This window comes from Notechis scutatus, chromosome 4, assembly GCF_049901735.1.
Source record: "Notechis scutatus isolate UNSWTSFEM ecotype Mainland chromosome 4, rNotScu1.2, whole genome shotgun sequence".
NCBI lineage: Eukaryota > Metazoa > Chordata > Lepidosauria > Squamata > Elapidae > Notechis > Notechis scutatus.
Window position 1 is genome coordinate 141,253,671 of NC_142012.1, and position 17,648 is coordinate 141,271,318.

A 17,648-nucleotide genomic window follows, 5' to 3' on the forward strand; every position below is an offset into this window, starting at 1 on the left:
AGACTGACACATCACTGTAATCCAAGGAATGAATCTAGGGACTTACAAGTTATATCGTGCACAGCTTGTAGGCATCTTTTTAAAAATAACAAAACAAAAAACAAAATAGAAATAAAGACCTGACATTCAGGAAATATAGAGCTTCTCAAGGATAAATTCTGCTGGGATGAGCTTAATTTATCAATGTCAATAACAATGGTGAACACTTCACAAGAATGCATGCATATTAATTGAAAATAATTCAGATTAAATCACTGCAGTTTGACATTTTGAGATAGGCACTTTATCTTTTCAAGAAAGAGAGCACTATAAAATCTTTAATCTGAAAACACATCTTAATTGCATGTTATCACCTCCTAATTGCTTCTATATTATATTAAACATTTTGCTAATTACTAGCCTGATCATGGTGTAAATAGCTCTAGGCTAGGGTTTTACATCCAACTGCAGACAACTGGGCACAATGAGACCCAAAATAAGACTTGATGATTTGGCATTGAATCATGAGCTTTCAACCATTATCAGAAGCTTTCATGTTCTCTTTTAGCTCCCCTTTCTTGCAAGCAAAAAATCTGATAGTTTTGCAGATTTTTTTTTAAATATTCTAGTAATCTCAGATTGTTTGTTGTGTGTTGGGGGAGTATTTTTCCTATTCAGTAATTTTCTCCTATGAGACTTAGACCCAAAGTTATACTTGAAGAAACATGGGCAACTGTAAAGTCATCTACAGTGGGCATGAAGAATAACAGTAACTTCAAAAACAGTATACTTTTGAATATTAGAGGTGCAATGGTTCTAAACACTGGAATCCTTTTAAGGCTATATATTCTTTCTAAAAAGAAACAAGATTGAATATTAGAGGCGTAATGGTTCTAAAAAGAAACAAGATTTGAATGTTAGAGGTGTAATGGTTCTAAACACTGGAATCCTTTTAAGGCTATATATTCTTTCTAAAAAGAAACAAGATTGAATATTAGAGGCGTAATGGTTCTAAAAAGAAACAAGATTTGAATGTTAGAGGTGTAATGGTTCTAAACACTGGAATCCTTTTAAGGCTATATATTCTTTCTAAAAAGAAACAAGATTGAATATTAGAGGCGTAATGGTTCTAAAAAGAAACAAGATTTGAATGTTAGAGGTGTAATGGTTCTAAACACTGGAATCCTTTTAAGGCTATATATTCTTTCTAAAAAGAAACAAGATTGAATATTAGAGGCGTAATGGTTCTAAAAAGAAACAAGATTTGAATGTTAGAAGTGTAATGGTTCTAAACACTGGAATCCTTTTAAGGCTATATATTCTTTCTAAAAAGAAACAAGATTGCCAACAGGCTTAATCAACAGAATAAATTTAGCCTGTTAAATGTTGTGTTTTGCAGCCTTTTCTAAACTAGTATCTTCCAAATATATTGACACTATACCTGTCACAATTCCAGCCTAAATGATTGTTGACAATACTGGCTAGTAATTCTGAAAGCTAACTCTAAAATCTTGAGTGAATCAGTCTGGAAAAGACCAAATGGTTCCTGTAAGTGGCTTTTACCATCCTCCTCCATCTCTCACTATATAAATGTAAACTACTATCGACAATTACAGATGGAGTAGACTTGGCCAATAAAGAATTCTCTATTCTATTCTCTATTCTCTTATTTGGTTCTGGAAGCATTTTTTTAATGTGAAAACCAAAAATACCACAAAAAATTATATGGAGGACCAATAGATATTGGAGTATTATCACCCAAATTACCATTTCTGTGCAACCTTTATTTACAGATACAGATAATCAGAGTTGGAAGGGACGTTGTAGGTCATCTAGTCCAACCCCCCACCCAAGTGGGAAACCCTACACCATTTCTGACAAATGGCAGTCCAATCTCTTCTTGAAAGTCTCAACTGATGGCTCTCCCACAACTTCTGAGGGCAAGCTTTTCCATTGGTTGATTGTTCTCACTGTCAGAAAGTTTCTCCTTGTTTCCAGGTTAAATCTCTCCTTGTTCAGTTTCCATCCATTATTCCTTGTCTGGCCTACAGGAGCTTTAGAAAATAGCTTGACCCCTTCCCCACTGTGGCAGCCCTCCAAATATTGGAAGACCACTATCATGTTTCCCCTGGTGCTTCTCTTTACTAGACTAGCCAAGCCCAGTTCCTGCAAAAGTTCGTTGTATGTTTTAGCCTCCAGTCCTCTAATCATCCTGGTTGCTCTTCTCTGTACTTTTTCTAGAGTCTCAACATCTTTTTTATAATGTGGTGAACAAAACTGGATGCAGTACTCTAGGTGTGGTCTTACTAAGGCTTTATAGAGTAGTATTAGTACTTCCCTTGATCTTGACTGTATCCCTCTGTTAATACAACTTAGGATTGCATAAGCTTTTTTGGTGGCTGCTGCACATTATTGGCTCATATTTAGCTGGTTGTCCACTAAGACTCCAAGATCCCTCTCACAGTTACTGCTATTGAGCCTTGTTTCACCCAGTCTATATGTGTTCTTTTGGTTTTTCTTGCGTAAGTGTAGGACTTTACTTTTCTCTATATTGAATTTCATTTTATTAGATGGTCAAGTGTTCTAGTCTGTCAAGATCCATCTGGATCTTGAGCCTATCTTCTTGGGTGTTAGCTATTCCTGCCAGCTTAGTATCATCTGCAAATTTGGTAAGTTCCCCTTCTATTCCCTCACCTAAGTCATTAATGAAGATATTGAAGAGTACTGTGTAGAGTTGTAATTGCAGGAATATTCCAATCTCGGATGGCAAACCTCAGATAAAGAATGTTTCCAAGCAAATACAACTCAGGCAAACAAAGCCACTAATCTATGGATAAAGGAGGATTAGAGAGGGGAAGTAAACATATGTTAGACTTTAACTAGAGATAATTAATTGTATGGATTACTGTACTAAACAGTAACGAAAATTAAGCAATAACCAAAGTTAACCAATGATGGAGGATAACTAAAAATGTATATAAATGCAAGACTATACTCCAACAAAGATCATCATGATTCAGTTCTTCATGATCAAGCAACTCGACTGCCTCATCATTACAACAGTACTGGGCCTAAGACGGAACCTTGTGGAACCAATTCTTATTTCCCTCCATGTAGACTTAGACCCATTAAGGACTACTCGTTGAGTATGGTTTGCCAGCCAGTTGCAAATCCATCTAGTGGTGGTGCTATCTATTCCACTTTTTTCTAGCTTACTAAGAAGTAGGTTGTGGTATACTTAATCGAATGCCTTGCTGAAATCTAAATATATTATGGCCACAGTATTTTTCTGGTCTACTAATTTAGTCACTGTGTTGAAGAATGAAATAAGATTGGTTTGGCATGATCTGTTTTTAACAAACCCATGCTGACTGCTAGTTATTACTTTACCTGTTTCTAGATGTTGGCAGATCTGTTCTTTATTATCTTTTCTAGTATCTTCCCAGGTATTGATGTTAGGCTGATTGGTCTATAGTTTCCTGGGTCTGTTTTTTTCCTTTTTTGAAGATGGGAACTGTTGTGGAGCAGCGGTTACAGAAGGGAGACGGAGCCAGGATAACGCTAACAACTTTATTCAGGGAATAAAGGGTGCGCCGCGGCTTCAGATGCAATCTGACAGCCAGCTGGCGGCGACAGCTGATGCCGTTTGACAGCTCCCTTTTATAGCTGGCTGTCAAACGGCATCAGCCAATGGGAGCGTCGGCGCTCCCGCTCAGGCGGCGGACCAGAAGGAGAACTGCTGTCAAGTGCTAAATACATAACACTCCTTCCCCTGGTCGCGCGCATGCGCAGTCCATAAATCGTAATGGCGGTCTTCGTTCGCGACCGGACCTTCGCGGTTCTGGAGGCTGGGCGGCTGCAGCGCAGTCCTTCTTGCCTTCTGCGGTGCCAGGCGTCTGTGGAGGGTCGATGGCTGTTCCGGACCTGTCATCTGGCGGCTGCTCTGGTAAGTCTACGCACGGTGGATAGTTGGCTGGAAAGTCGGGCCTCTGGTAGACCGGGTAGTGCTGCGGGCGGCTGCGGCAGGCGGTGAGTGACCGGGTAGTTCGGCGGCGGGTTGCCTAGGCTCTCGGCGGCGGGCGAGGTCCAGCGTCTCCGGAGTTGGTCGATGTGCCTTCTCCAGGTTCTCCCATCTTCCAGGAGGACTTTGTAAGACCTGGGCCCTGTAACAGAAACTACCTGCCCTGGCAGCCATAATGGTTGCCCTGCATAGTTCCTGGCATACACCAGGTCCTGCAGGGCAAAACTCCTGGCATGGCTGTCAGATGCCAGGGGTGTGCTGGAGGCGTAGTAGGGTGCAACCTGTCCAGGGTTGTCCTGAGTCGCCTGCCCATTAAAAGTTCAGCAGGTGACTTGTTGGTGGTCGGGCATGGTGTGGCATGCTGTGTGAGCAGGTACGTGGATAACTTGGAGTGCCAGTCTGCCATGCTCAGCTTGGCTAGAACCTCCTTGGCTGATCTAACGGCCCTCTCAGCCAACCCATTACTAGCAGGGTGAAAGGGTGCTGTGAGTGTGTGTCTGATGCCAAGGTTGGCTGCGAAGATGGCAAACTCATTTGAGCTGAACTGAGGCCCGTTGTCTGACACCAGGGTGTCTGGCAGTCCATGCGTAGCAAACAGCTGGAGTCAGAACCCTTGTGATGGCTTGTGTTGTGGTGGAAGTCAGCATGGCCACTTCGGTCCATTTAGAAAATGAGTCCACAACCACCAAGAAAGTCTTTCCCATCATGGGACCAGCTAGGTCAATGTGAACCCTGGCCCAGGGTGCCCCCGCGTCCTCCCACCTGGTGGGTGTGGCTGTGGGTGGAGCTGCCCTAGTCGCCTGGCAGGCCTGGCATGCGTTGACCCAACTGGTAATTTGGGCATCTAGTCCAGGCCACCAAATGTAGCTTCGGGCCAAGGCCTTCATCCTCACCATGCCCGGATGTCCCACGTGCAGTGCCCTTAGAACTGGTTCTTGCAAGGAGGCAGGAATGACTACCCTTGTCCCCCACAACAGGCAGCCCTGAATTTCTGACAACTCCTGCTTGCAGGTCCTAAAGGAATTAGCTCAGGGGCAAATTGTATATCCGGCCACCCCCTTCCCACCCAGTCCAGGACTTGCGAAATCAATGGATCTTTTTTTGAGTGTGCAGCAACATCCCCAGCTGAAACTGGGAGGTCCAGTCCCGTGCACTCGAAGATTGCGTGGATGGGAGCTGGGTCCTCGACTGGTGTAGGCAGGGGGCATCTGCTGAGGGCATCTGCGTGGCTCAGGTTTATTCCGGGCGATGGATCAAGGTATATGAATAAGCGGCCAAAAAAGAGTCCATCTGGTCATTCTTGGGGAAAGTACCTGTGGGGTTTGCTTGTCTCCAGCTAACAGTCCTAAAGCGGTTTGTGGTCTGTGACCAGTTCAAAATAATGGCCATAGAGAAACTCATGGAACTTTTTTACAGCAGCTACAGCAGCCAAAGCCTCCTTATCTATCTGGCTGTAGTTTCTCTCAGCAGGAGAGAATGTCCTAGAAAAGTAGGCAATGGGTGCCTCTGATCCATTTGAAAGTCTGTGGCTTAGAACTGCTCCTATCCCAAAAGGTGAGGCATCAGCTGCGAGTACTAGGGCAAGTCCTTGCTAAATTGCACTAGAACTGCGTTTGAAGTCAATAGGGACTTCACTGCTCGGAAAGCGTTGGCTTCTACCTGCCCCAGTGCCAGGGAACATTCTTGTCTAGGAGCCTATGCAGGGGCTCAGCTACAGAGGCTTTGTGGGGTAAGAAGGAAGCATAGAAGTTTAAAAGCCCTAAAAAGGCCTGTAGTTCTACCTTGTTAGAAGGCGTGGGTGCATTGTGAATGGCTTTGACTTTGCTTTCAATAGGGTGAATTCCGAGGAATCAATTCGATAACCCAGGAAGTCTACTTGACTGGTAGCTATGGTGCATTTTCTTTTTCAATTTGAGCCCATTTAGTCTAAACCTGTCAAGAACAGACCTAACCCTGAGTAACAACTGTGACTTGCTGGAGGCCGATACTAAAATGTCATCAAAGTATGGAACCACCCGGGTAGGCCCTGGAGGATTCTTTCCATGAGTGATTAGAATATGCCAGGGGCTACGCTGACCCTAAACTGTAAACGCTTACATCTAAAAGCGCCCCTGTGTGTTACTATGGTTTGAAGGTCAGCTGTTTGTTGGTCCACAGGGAATTGTTGGTATGCCTGGGACATGTCCAATTTAGCAAAGATTAGGCCTGGCTCAAATGTGTGAAGCAGGTGTTGAATAACCGGTACTGGGTATGTGCTAACTTGAAGGAAACGGTTGATGGACGTCTTATAGTCGCGCAAATTCTCACACTGCTATCCTTTTTAAAGGTGTAACTATGGGTGTCTCCCACCTTGCAAAGTCTACCTGTTCTAAAACTCCTTGATTTATGAGTTTGTCCAGCTCTGCGTCTAATTTGGGCCTAATGGCAAGGAACTCTTCGAGGTTTCAAACGGACTGGGGTGGCTTGTGGACCCACATTGAAGGATATGGGGTGCCTGTATAACAGCCCAGGTCACTGCTGAAGACATCAGCGTAGTCGTTAAAAGGGCATCAACTTCAGAGTTTCTGACAGTGTGAATCCCTGTTATGCTAAACCCCAGGGCAGGGAACCAATCCAGTCCCAGCAGACTAGGCAGGGCACCATCAACAACTACCAGTGGCAAGTAACCTCTAAAGTTTTGGAATTGAATAAGGAATCTTCCCTTACCCAGGACGGGGATGGTCCTTCCCTGGTAGTCCCGAAGATTCAGGTGGCAGGTGGTCAGCTTCCTCCTTGGGACGAAGGCAGCATCTTCTTTAACGTGGACCATGCAATGATGGAGAGGGTTGACCCGGTGTCCACCTCCATATGGCAGGGTTTACCTTCTAAAAGAAGAGAAACGCTTATTTTGTTAGGGTTAGTGGAGACGCTGCCTGCGTGATAACAAGTGTAGCAGCTTTTTTACTTGCCTTTGGAAAGAGGCAGAGGTTTGGGATCTTGGGACAGGGGCTTGTTCAGCTTGACAAACTCTGGCTATATGCCCTTGCTTCTGGCAGTTCAGACAAATAGCATTTCTGAATCTGCACTTGGCTCTAGGGTGGTTTCCCCACAACTCAAACAAGGGGATTGTTGTTTGGTGAACTGGCTGTTGTTTCTCCTTGGTGGAGCTAAAGGTGCTCTAGGGCGTATGAGGCGATTTATTTCTAATGGCTCTTCTATTTCCTCCTGGGAGGCTTCATCGTAGTGGACTGTAGCCGTCCCTTGTCTAATGGAAGTACCTTGAATCTCAGCTGCAGACACTTCTGATAGCTCAGCAGCTTGAGCTTCTTCTAGGGCTAGGGCTAGGTTGAGATCTTTCTTGGCTAATAACCTACGTTGCAGCTTCAGATCCCTAACCCCCCACAACTTGGTCAAGTAGCATATCATCAAGGTAGTCCCTGAAACCACAGTGGATGGCAGCAGATCTTAGGGCTGCCATATATTGGCTTATGGTTTCTCCCTCAGCTTGAACCCTTCTCCTAAAGGCTAGCCTCCTAGCTATCTGAGAGGGTTTGGGGGAATAATGGTTGGCTAAAATATCCTTCAGCTCTTCCCAGGAATAGACTTAATGGATCGTGGTGACACTAATGCTGAGGCAGTGTCAAAAACTGTAGCCCCACAAAAACTTAAAAATAAGACCTTTTCCTGAGGTCTGTAGCCCTAGACAAGTCTATAGCGTTTAAAAACATTCGAATCTGTTAATGTAGGATTCCCAAGTTTCTGTTCCGGGTTGGAAATGTGGGAAGGTCGGCGTAGATGCCATTTGAGCGATAACCGTGGGTGTGCTAGGTGAGGAAAAATTCAGCGGTCACTTTTAAAAAGCGTTTCAGCAGTGCCTGTCAGCGGCGTTCGGCTCCTCAGCTGCGGAGCTTTGAAGTTCGCGCTCTTTTGGAGAGCGCCGCGCGCGGTGACTTCACTCAGTAATTAGCGGCTTCAGCTCTTTCTCTGTGTGACTTCGCTCAATTGTTTTGCCTGGACGTCTTTACTGCATCCCGCCCTCGTCGCCAGTGTTGTGGAGCGGCGGTTACAGAAGGGAGACGGAGCCAGGATAACGCTAACAACTTTATTCAGGGAATAAAGGGTCGCCGCGGCTTCAGATGCAATCTGACAGCCAGCTGGCGGCGACAGCTGATGCCGTTTGACAGCTCCCTTTTATAGCCGGCTGTCAAACGGCATCAGCCAATGGGAGCGTTCGGCGCTCCCGCTCAGGCGGCGGACCAGAAGGAGAATTGCTGTCAAGTGCTAAATACATAACAGGAACCACATCAGCTCTTTTCCAGTCCTCTGGTAGTTCTCTGGTGCTCCAGGATTTTTGAAAGATATGGTGCAATGTTTCTGAGATGACCTCTGCCGGCTCCTTTAAAACTCTGGGATGTAATCCATCAGGCCCCGATGATTTGTTTTCATCAAGATCAGACAGGTGTTCTCTTACTATTTTTTTGCTTATTTTAACTTTTATTTCTGGCCTGTCTTTTACAGTTATGTTTTTGGTGGGTTGAGCTATGCTGGGTGGATCAGAAACTTTGGGACAAATTTCTCCAAGAACAAAATGGACCAACTGGAAATAACTACTGAAATGATCAGCAACAGAGCGAAAAAAATCAAGAACTGGACATCACATGGCAATGATCAACTGCATGGCTTTTGGCTCAAATACCTGACCAGCCTGCACAAAAAAATGGCCAAACAACTCAATGAGATGCTGCAGACAGGAAACAGCTGGGAAAACCTATGTGATTCAGAAGGATCCAGCAAAAGGGGCAATACCTGCAAATTACAGGCCAATAACGTGTCTGCCAACTATGTTCAAGCTGCTGACCGGCATCATAGCTGACAGGATCCAGGACTACCTAGAAGTAAATAACATATTGCCAATAGAGCAAAAAGGAAACAAATGAGGAAGCAGAAGCACAAAAGATCAGTTCCTGATCGACGAAATGATTCTAGAGAACTGCAAAAGCCAAAAAACAAATCTGCACACAACTGGATTGACTACAAGTAAGCATTTGATTCACTACCGCACAGCTGAATCATCACGTACCTGGGTGTCATCTGAATATGCAAATACATTGGCACTTTCACTGCAAATGCAACAAAGCACTGGAAAACAGAACGGTTTATTGGCAGTGAAAGCTATGGACTGGTCAACATCAAAAGAGGGATTTTCCAGGGTGATTCTTTATCTGCTGTTCATCATCGCAATGACCCCCCTGTCAACAATTTTACAGAAAACTAACCTGGGTTATCAAACCGCTAAAAATTCACAGAAAATCTCTCACCTGCTGTACATGGATGATCTGAAGTTATACGGAAAATCAGAAATTGAAATCCAGTCACTGACCAATACAGTTTGAATTTTCAGCACTGACATCAGCATGGAGTTTGGCCTGGACAAATGTGCCACAGTGGCACTGAAGAAAGGAAAAATCATAGAAAGTGATGGAATTGAAGTGCCCAATGGACAAACCATCAAGTGCCACCAACTCGAAGCCTACAAATACCTGGGCATACTGCAGTTGGGCAATGTCAAGCATGGGAAAGTGAAAAATGTGGTCAGCAAAGAATACACACAAAGGTTCAGAAAACTTCTAAAAAGCAAAGGTAACACCATCAAGGTTATAAATTCCTGGGCCATACCCATCATCAGATATACTGCTGGGATTGTAAACTGGACACAGGCAGAACTGGACAGTCTAAATAGGAAAATGAGAAAACTGATAACCATACACTATGTGCTGCATCCACATAGTGACGTTGACAGGCTAAATTTGCCCAGAGAAGCAAGCACCAGAGAACTTTTGCAAGTGAAGCAGACAGTCGAAGAAGAGAAGCATGCTCTGTCACATTATGTGAAAGACAGTGTTGAACCAGATTTGATGGAGGTCAATAATAGGAAGCTGCTCAAAGTGCAGCCAACCAAGAATCAATACAGGAAAACAGTGATGCAAATTTGGGCTGACAGCTGGTGTAACAAAGCACTGCATGGACAGTTCCTTGAAAAGATCCAAGGAAAAGCAGATAAGGAAAAGACCTGTTTATGGCTGACCCACGGAACACTGAAGAAAGAGACAGAAGGCCTGGTTCTTGCAGCCCAAGAACAAGCCATCAGAACAAATGCAATTAAAGCCAGAATAGAAAAATCTGCTGATGACCCGATGATAAAACCATCAATCACATACTGAGCTGTTGCAAGACAATCGCTCAGACTGACTACAAACAATGTCACAACACAGATGGTCAGATGGTCCAGTGGAACTTGTGTCACAACTACCATCTCCCTGTAGCAAAGAACTGGTGGAATCATAAGCCTGAAAAAGTGGTTGAAAATGAGCATGCAAAACTACTGTGGCACTTCCGAATACAAGCACTTAAAAACAATTGGCACTGACAAAATCACCATTGGTCAGCTGCAGAAGGCCACCTTACTGGGATCAGCTCGCATAATTCACTGATACATCATGCAGTCCTAAAGACTTGGGAAGTGTTCGACTAGTGATTTGTGATGTGAAACTCAGCATAATTATCTTGTTTGCTCTTTACACTGTCATTTTTTGTGAATAATAATAATAATAATAATAATAATAACAATAATAACAACAACAACAACAACAACAATAATTTATTTCAGGTCAGACTTTTTATTCATTGAGCCCAGTACCATATTTCTAAATGGTGGTTGCTCTTAAACTATAGCATTTCACATCATCTCCAATGTTGGTATTCAAAGATTGATCTTTTGCTTGTAAAAAATGTGGATTAGAATATGATCACCTGGAAAACAAATGTAGCTGATGAAAATATGCAACTTCATTACACACCAACAACACTGAGCAGGCATTAAAATGGTGGGCATCATCATATCAAAGCCCACGTTCCCAAACTCAGTTATAGACTTTATATAGCATCAGAAAAGCCAATTATAAAAACATTACAGTTCTCTGAACAATCTAAATGTATATAAGTATATAACCTCAGGCCTCTCTTCCAGATGTAGTAACTACTGTATACAGTTGCTGAACATACAGTATAGAGCTGAAAAGCATGTCCTGCTCCCTCTTTGAGTATTGGATTCCTGCAAAGAAGGCATAAGTAAATGTTGCCTCTTAGCCTAATATAACCAACAGACAATTGCAAAATTATCAAATATGGTCCTGATATAAGAATATAGATATGCATGGAAATTGAATAATTATGTAAAGCTGCAAACAATCAATAAGCTAAAATCTAGACAACCAGTTAAACAGCTAGTTAGAACAATTAAGCAGTGGAAATAGAGTTGCCTCCAGAAATTGTGGGTGGTCCAACACTGAAAGTTTTTAAGTAGAGATTGGGAACCATTTGTCTGAAATGTTATGAGGTTTCCTGTTTGAGCAGGGGGTTGGATTAGAAGATCTCCAAGATCCCTTCCAGCTCTGTTATTCTGTTAAAACACAGATACATGCTAAGTAACAAAAGAGCATGCACCATCTTGTCCTATCTTAACCCTCACTTTATTGTGTTTGACAAGCTAAGCAATTCTGTATTTTTTTCCTCTAACCATGCATGAGGAGTAGAAGTTACCACTAACCAGCCTACAGTCACACCTGGGTCTTTCAAAAGCTTCACTAGGTCAACCAATTATTCTTCTAACAGGAGTCTGCTTTGCAAATGTGCCATTGATTTGAGTGAAAAGGACAAACATTTTGCTTACTCATGCCTGCATTGAGCTTCCAAGCAACCCTTCTTTTCAATTCTAAAGGCAAATTCCAAACTTAATGGCCATTAGTCACAAGTTTCTAAAACAATCATAAACTTCTCCATAACTAAGGGAGAAAAAACAAAACGACAACAAAAATGACTGGCTATAATGAAAGCTTCATTAGTAAAAATGAACTAATTCTAATTCTCCAAGGAAAATTTTGTTTTGTTCAGCAGGCATTATTGCTGCACACACTTAATATAATTTACATTAATGTTTAACTACTACATAAATTTTAGATACTTTTCAAATAAATTAATGGGCCATACTTTGTTTTAGTAGCTTTTGGATTATAAATTTCTATGTATTGTGATAATATTCTTAAATCTGAATGTGTTACCATGAATAAGAAAATATGAATACAGCATATCTTTTAATATATCTTCACTAAGGACCTTATATTTGTTATATTTTAGCAGATGTCCATTATAAATTTATCTTAATTGCATTGTATATCTAACAGAAATAGTGCTCCATATGAGTATTTTTTTAATGTAAGTATATATGAAAGAAAAGAAGACAATCATACAGACCTTCTAGAAAAAACATCACTTCATTATAATTTTTCCCTACACTTTTCTGTATTTTTAAAGAATACAATAGTGTAGCTTAGTTCCCTTGTTAGTGCTATTGGAGTAAAAGAATAACTTTTGAATCAACTGAATTAACTGTTCTTGTTGAAGTCCTAGAGAGTTCTTCTACAAGCTATTAGCAATCTTACAAATGAAGCCAGATATATGTGTCCCAAGATAATGTTGCAGGATTCAATTTGAGTTGGTCACCAGAACCAGAGACTTAATCTTCCAAATTTATAGACTTGTCTTAGAGCCAATTAGAATGTTCTCCCATCTCCAAGTAAACTTTGTAATGCATGATTTGTCAAGTATATGTTGAGGTAATTCCCCATTAGGAGAATGAGCGCATATAGGGAGACGTATTGAGAGAAGTGTTGAATAATACACACAGCACACAGATACACTGTACAGTAAATGTAAGTTTTTACTTCCAGAAACATTTAAGCAAAGTTCAAACACAGTCCAAAGTCATTCACAGGTAAGGCAGTCAGTGTTCAATTCAGGGATAATCCAATAACAAAGTCCAGTGTCAAAAACAGTTCAGTAACAGACTTACTTCAAATCCAAGAATAACAGTCATTAGAAGGAACGACAATACTCTTCAACAGAAGGAAAAAGAGACTCACTGAGACTTCTTCTGAGACTAAGACAAAGACTAAAACAACCTAGGTTTCTGGCTCCATCTTATGGCCGTTTGAGAAACCACACCCAATTACAGTTTTTAGGATTCTCTTAAAGATACAGTATTAAAATGTTTATCCTGGTTTATATATTTCCAACCCAAATAGCTGTTAGGTGACTTATATTCCTAACATTCTCCCCTTTTGGGTAGGACAATATATACAACCTTACATTCTAAGTCCATAATCCTCGCAGCACGCCTTATGCTTTATAGAGCCTTGGGCCTTTGTAAAATGATCTGCTATATTGTTTTCTGACATCCAGTATTCTAGCCTAATCATTTTACTTTGCACACATTGTCTCACATTTAAATATCTTAAATCTGTGTGTTTCGTTCTTGTTTTTGTTTTAACAGAAATATTTGAAGCCATCTGTATTGCTGATTGGTTGTCTTCATAAACAACAATAGAATCTGTTACATCAAGTCCCATGTCAATTAGTAGTTGCTTATACAAAAAATAAATCTGTACATAATAAAGACAAACATGAGAATTCAGCCTCCATTGTTGACAAATTTAGATGTTTCTGTCTAATAGACCTCCATCCAATCAATGCCTTTCCCAATAATTCTACAGTTCCCGGTGTAGATTTTCATGTATTTATGTCTGTAGCAAAACTTGCATCAGAATATGCAGTTAAACTCAGTTCATCTTTAGGCTCCAAATAGAATGCATAATGTATTGTTTGTTTCAGATATCTTAACACATGTTTAGCAGCTTGTCAGTGCCTTTCAGTTGACTCAGCGTTAAATCTAGCTAATTGTTTCACACTGTATGCAATATCTGGCCTTGACCAATTACTGAGATAAGATAAACTACCAATCAAGGACTGATAAATGTTCTTATCAAAAATAGGACTTTGAACATCAGTGTCTTAGCTGGCTTACAAAGGTCCATTTAAAAAAAAAATTAGTAATTGGTTAATTTTATCTGCTTGTGAGATCTTATATCCTCCCCTAGTTTTATCTCTCTTTAAACCAAGATACTGTTTGATTTCTCCTAACTGTTTTATCTTAAATCTCTTCTCTAACAGTGAGATTATTTTAGTAGCTTCTTGTTCAGTTTTGGTGATTAATGCTATGTCATCAGTAAATAATAGCAACAATGAAATTACACGATTACTTTCTCTTTTAAACAAACATGGATCAGCCACGCCAGCTACAAAACCTATCTTAGTTAATTCTTTAATTATACATTGGTTCCACTCATATCCTGATTGTTTCAAACCATAAAGACTCTTTTTCAATCTCCAGCAATCAGTTGTATTATCATTTTTGATACCTAAAGGTTTCTTTAAATATATAGTGTGTTGCAACAGTGCATGCAGATATGCCGTCTCTATATCCGAATGATTTATAATGTATTTCTCCGTAGCTGCCCACACTAATGCCACTCTTAATGTAGTAGCCTTCAGACTAGGTGCAAACACCTCATCATAGTCATTTGCTGTCTGATTGAACCCTTGTGCTACTAACCTGGCTTTATGGGTAACAGTCCCATCTACACCTGTCTCAAGCTTATAATTCCATTTACATACTATGGCATGTTTACCTGGTGGTAACTTCACATTTTCGTATACTTCTAACTTTTTTAATGATTCCAGTTCCTTATCCATTGCTTTCTGCCAAGCAGCCTGATCCTTAGCAGGATACAGTTTTAGTTCACTATAGTTACTTGGAACTGTATTCACTTGGCATACAACACTAGCCTGATATCTAGCAAGTGGTCATGTTACTCGGGTTGAATGTCTTGGTAATACAGGGCTTACTGGTGGACTCACCTGTTCCACCTGCTCCTGTTCTTCTACTTTCTCCTGTGCCTGAACTCCTACTTCCTCCTGTGCTTGTTCTTCCTCTTTAATGACTATTCGTAGTTTACTGATTTTATCTTTAGGGACTATTTGGGTGTCAATAATGATATCATTGCTGGATTCCTGTTCCAGTTCATGCCATCCAACATGTTCAAGAAATTTTGCACTAGCACTACAATAAACATGAGCTGCACCTTGATCCCAGAATCTAAACAATCTATGGTTGGCCTTGTAACCTACAAAAAATAACTTCTTAGCTCATGTTGCCCTTTCAGTCTTACTTGTGAGGGAATATGCACCCATGCTGGTGCTCCAAATGTGTGTAGGTAACTTAAATTTGGCTTTCTGCCATGCCAACGAGTGAATGGCAATTCTCCAGTTGTTGTATTTACTACATTGTTCAAAACATGATTACTACACATTATGGCTTCACCCCACAATGTTTCAGGCAAACCTGAATCAGATAACATAGTGCGAGACATGGCTTGTAATGTTTGCCCTCTTCGTTCTACAAACGAGTTATGTTGTGGTCTGTAAGGTGCAGGACATTTATGCTCAACACCAGCCAATTTCAGCATAGTTTGGAATCTTTTGTTAACAAACTCAGACCCATTATCAGTAACTAAAGTAATTACTTTACTTTTCATTTTTTTCTCAGCAAACCTTAGCCAGTTAAAGAAATGTTGGGAAGTTTCTGTTTTGTTTTTCATAAGATAACAGAAACCGTATTGCGAGTAATGGTCCATTATACTCAAAATATAGCAGGCACTAGGTTTCTTAGGACCAATTATGTCAGCAAAAGCAACCTCTAAAGGTTCTTTGGTCTTAAACCCATTTAGTCTGTTTGCAGAAGTAACCTTACTTTTATCTTGGCTACAAGCATTACAGTTTAAATACTTGCTACAGGGTTTCAAATTTACTCCTCTGACAATTCAACAGTTTGTCTGAGCATTTTGAAATTAATGTGCCCTAGACGTCTATGCAGTAAATGTGGCTTAACATTGTTATAAACTGAGTTAGCCAATTTCAACTGGTCATCACGTATTACATATAAATCATTCTCTAATGTAGCAGTAACACTTTTACCCTCTTTCTCTATTATACAGTTATCTCCCCTAAAAGTTACTACATAACCAAGATTAACTAAAGCCCTTACAAATTAAATTAAGCCCTTGAAAATTAAATTTCAGTTTAGGTACATATAACATAGTTAAATGTTCGTTTATACAAGAACAATATGCAGTACCTTCACCTGATGCGTTCATCTTCCATCCGTTTGCCAATGATACATGTTGTTTACTCGTGGACATTTTTACAAACCTTTTTCTATCTTTAGTAATGCATTGCGATGCTCCACTATCAACAACCCACAAATCATGGTTTACAGTTGAATTGCTAGACATAGCTAAACTAACATTCTTCTTGGCCTTCTGGTGATTACCAGTATTCTGTTGTTTTCCTTTCTTACAGAATCTAGCTATATGTCCCCTAGCCCCACAAGAAAAACATTTCCTAACAGTATAGGCAATTGAAGATAAATTCTCTTCTTGTGGTTGTTTCTTTCTCAGTTGGTCTCTATCCAGCCATCTTCTTGCTTCTTCTAACAACCTTCCGGTTGTGTCAGTCAATGTCAGTTTATCTCTGGGCAGGACTTCCAGTGAAGATACATAATCATCATAACTTTCATCCAATGAGGAAAGAATAATGTAAACTTGATGCAGTTCTGAAAATATCAGTTCTTTTTCATGTAGCTCTTGAAAAGTTCTTTTCATGAAGTTCAAATGAGCTAACATATCTCCACCTTTCAGAAGACATGCTCTAAACAGTTTACGTGTAAGATGTATGTGTGCACCTACACTGTCACGAACATAAAGCCTCTTCAAATTCTCCCAACACTTAGCAGCAGACTCTTCTCCACGAATATGGACTAGCTTCTGGCCACTCAGTGTTAGTCCAATTATACAAAGAGCTTGTTCGTTGTTCTGTTTAAAGTCAGCAAGCTTCTTGGTATCGTCCTCATTAGCTGGATCCCAAGCATTTACATCTGGTGGGTCTTGAACTATATTCCATAAACCTTCTCTACGCAGAAGTAGACTGCACTTCATAGACCAGGAAACATAGTTTGTTCCATCCAACCGGGTTATCAGTGATAGGCTTGTTGAAGTGTCTTGTGCCATCTTTACCAGGATAGTAACCCACAATTAAACAGTAAACAGCTGTGTGTATACAGTACTGTGTATTCACACCAACTCTCAGTTATCCGAGCCTGGTATGGCCTGGGCCCACAGCCAGTGTTGAGGTAATTCCCCGTTAGGAGAATGAGCGCATACAGGGTATGAGAGACGTATTGAGAGAAGTGTTGAATAATACACACACAGTACACAGATACACTGTACAGTAAATGTAGGTTTTTACTTCCAGAAACGTTTAAGCAAAGTTCAAACACAGTCCAAAGTCATTCACAGGTAAGGCAGTCAGTGTTCAATTCTAAGCTGTATTGTCTCTTTATTCTCTGTGTAACAGCCCCTCCTTCCTACAACTCTGGACTACATTCTACCATACTTGGGCACTACAGGCAACCAAAAACAACTAAAAATTATAAAAGTCTCACTGATGAAGAATGGGAAAAAGGTATTTTAACTTCGGAACGATTTAATATCTTAAGATTGTCTGCTACTATAACATGGGATTTAAAAGAGGCTATAGAAGAGGATCAGACTGTTTTGCAGGGGTGGGATGCTACCAGTTCTGCCCGGCTCTGTAGAACCGGCAACTTTGTAGAGCAGCAGACATCAAACCGGTTCTGTGTCTGCTGTTGTTTGGCCCA